The sequence below is a fragment of the Dama dama genome, unplaced genomic scaffold, assembly GCF_033118175.1.
Source record: "Dama dama isolate Ldn47 unplaced genomic scaffold, ASM3311817v1 ptg000093l, whole genome shotgun sequence".
Classification (NCBI taxonomy): domain Eukaryota; kingdom Metazoa; phylum Chordata; class Mammalia; order Artiodactyla; family Cervidae; genus Dama; species Dama dama.
This window is the reverse complement of record NW_026870908.1, coordinates 1090275-1093416: the sequence shown is the minus strand read 5'-3', so window position 1 is coordinate 1093416 and position 3142 is coordinate 1090275.

Genomic DNA, 3142 nt, shown 5'->3' with positions numbered 1-3142 from the left:
GCCCAGGGGAAAGGCACCAGCGGGGATGAGCCTGGGGAGGCGCCCGGGCATGTCTGGACCCAGTCCCCGCAGCCTGCCCCTTGGTGGGGCAGTACCCCCGGAGGCCAGGAAGGTCTGGGCAAGGCTGGCCAGGGGCTGGGGCCCTGCTGCGTCCTGCCCCTGACCTGTGGGGCCTCTGAGCACAACCGGCCCTCTCCCACTGGAAGACCTCCCCGGCTGCCTCCAAAGGCCGGTTTGCAAGCGCTCCCGCCCACTGTTCCCAGCAGGCGTGCACAATGCTCCCAAGCCCGGGAGAAAAGCGCTTCAGGGTGGTGCTCTCTCCGGGCCCTTGCCCCTGAGCCTGGGGTCAAGGCACGGTGTCCACACTCCCAGGCCAATTCAGAACCACATGCACACGTCTGTTCCTGCCCCCTGCACCGGCAGAGAGCTCGGGGGAGCCAGAGTCTGTCAGGCAGCTGCTGGGCTGGCCGCCTGTGTGGGAAGGGGCAGAGCCGACCTAGGGGCAAGTTGGGCCTCTTGCTCTCCCTGCTGCCCTGAGGCTGCTGGGCCAAAGAGGTCTTGGGCATCCATCCCGTTGCTGGTCCCTTCCCTCTGACGAGGCCCTCTGAGCTCCAGCACCTTGCAGTGTGGAGACAGCCCTTGCCAGCAACCTCCTCTCCAAGGAGGCCTCAACCGAGGCCTAGGCCCAGGGGAAAGGCACCAGCGGGGATGAGCCTGGGGAGGCGCCCGGGCATGTCTGGACCCATTCCCCGCAGCCTACCCCTTGGTGGGGCTGTAACCCCGGAGGCAGGAAGGTCTGGGCAAGGCTGGCCAGGGGCAGGGGCCCTGCTGGGTCCTGCCCCTGGCCTGTGGGGCCTCTGAGCACAACCGGCCCTCTCCCACTGGAAGACCTCCCCGGCTGCCTCCAAAGGCCGGTTTGCAAGCACTCCCGCCCACTGTTCCCACCAAGCACGCACAATTCTCCCAAGCCCGGGAGAAAAGCGCTTCGGGGTGGTGCTCTCTCCGGCCCTTGCCCCTGAACCTGGGGGCCAGGCAGTTGGTTCACACTCGGAGACCAAGGCAGAACCACATGCACACGTCTGTTCCTGACCCGTGCACCGGCAGAGAGCTCGGGGGAGCCAGAGTCTGTCAGGCAGCTGCTGGGCTGGCCGCCTGTGTGGGAAGGGGCAGAGCCGACCTAGGGGCAAGTTGGGCCTCTTCCTCTCCCTGCTGCCCTGAGGCTGCTGGGCCAAAGAGGTCTTGGGCATCCAGCCCCTTGCTGGTCCCTTCCCTCTGATGAGGCCCTCTGAGCTCCAGCACCTTGCAGTGTGGAGACAGCCCCTGCCAGCAACCTCCTCTCCAAGGAGGCCTCAACCGAGGCCTAGGCCTAGGGGAAAGGCACCAGCGGGGATGAGCCTGGGGAGGCGCCCGGCCATGTCTGGACCCAGTCCCCGCAGCCTGCCCCTTGGTGGGGCAGTACCCCCGGAAGCCAGGAAGGTCTCGGCAAGGCTGCCAGGGGCAGGGACACTGCTGGGTCCTGCCCCTGGCCTGTTGGGCGTCTGAGCACAACCGGCACTCTCCCGCTGGAAGACCTCCCCGTCTGCCTCCAAAAGACGGTTTGCAAGCACTCCCACCCGCTGTTCCCCCAGGCACGCACAATGCTCCCAAGCCCGGGAGAAAAGCGCTTTGGGGTGGTGCTCTCTCCGGGCCCTTGCCCCTGAGCCTGGGGCCAGGCAAGGGGAACACTCTCCCAGGCCAAGGGAGAACGACATGCACACGTCTGTTCCTGCCCCCTACACCGGCAGAGAGCTCGGGGGAGCCAGAGACTGCCAGGCTGCTGCTGGGCTGGCTGCCTGTGTGGGACGGGGCAGAGCCGACCTAGGGGCAAGTTGGGCCTCTTGCTCTCCCTGCTGCCCTGAGGCTGCTGGGTCAAAGAGGTCTTGGGCATCCAGCCCTTTGCTGGTGCCTTCCCTCTGACGAGGCCCTCTGAGCTCCAGCACCTTGCAGTGTGGAGACAGCCCCTGCCAGCAACCTCCTCTCCAAAGAGGCCTCAACCGAGGACTACACCCAGGGGAAAGGCACCAGCGGGGATGATCCTGGGGAGGCGCACGGACATGTCTGGACCCAGTCTCCGCAGCCTGCCTCTTGGTGGGGCAGTACCCCCGGAGGCCAGGAAGGTCTGGGCAAGTCTGTCCATGGGCAGGGGCCCTGCTGGGTCCTGACCCTGGCCTGTGGGGCCTCTGAGCACAACCGGCCCTCTCCCACTGGAAGACCTCCCCGGCTGCCTCCAAAGGCCGGTTTGCCAACACTCCCGCCCGCTGTTCTCGCCAGGCACGCACAATTCTCCCAAGCCCGGGAGAAAAGCGCTTCGTTGTGTTCCTCTCTCCGGGCCCTTGCCCCTGAGTGTGGGGGCCAGGCAGTGGTTCCACACTCCCAGACCAAGGCAGAACCACATGCACACGTCTGTTCCTGACCCCTACACGGGCAGAGAGCTCGGGGGAGCCAGAGTCTCTCAGGCAGGTGCTGGGCTGGCCGCCTGTGTGGGAAGGGGCAGAGCCGACCTAGGGGCAAGTTGGGCCTCTTGCTCTCCCTGCTGCCCTGAGGCTGCTGGGCCAAAGACGTCTTGGGCATCCAGCCCTTTGCTGGTCCCTTCCCTCTGACGAGGCCCTCTGAGCTCCAGCACCTTGCAGTGTGGAGACAGCACCTGCCAGCAATCTCCTCTCCAAGGAGGCCTCAACCGAGGCCTAGGCCCAGGGGAAAGGCACCAGCGGGGATGAGCCTGGGGAGGCGCCCGGGCATGTCTGGACCCAGTCCCCGCAGCCTGCCCCTTGGTGGGGCAGTACCCCTGGAGGCCAGGAAGGTCTGGGCAAGGCTGACCAGGGGCAGGGGACCTGCTGGGTCCTGCCCCTGGCCTGTGGGGCCTCTGAGCACAACCGGCCCTCTCCCACTGGAAGACCTCCCCGGCTGCCTCCAAAGGCCGGTTTGCAAGCGCTCCCGGCCACTGTTACCAGCAGGCGGGCACAATGCTCCTAAGCCCGGAAGAAAAGCGCTTCAGGGTGGTGCTCTCTCTGGGCCCTTGCCCCTGAGCCTGGGGGCAAGTCAGGGTGTCCACACTCCCAGGCCAAGGCAGAACCACATGCACACGTCTGACCTGCCCCCTGCA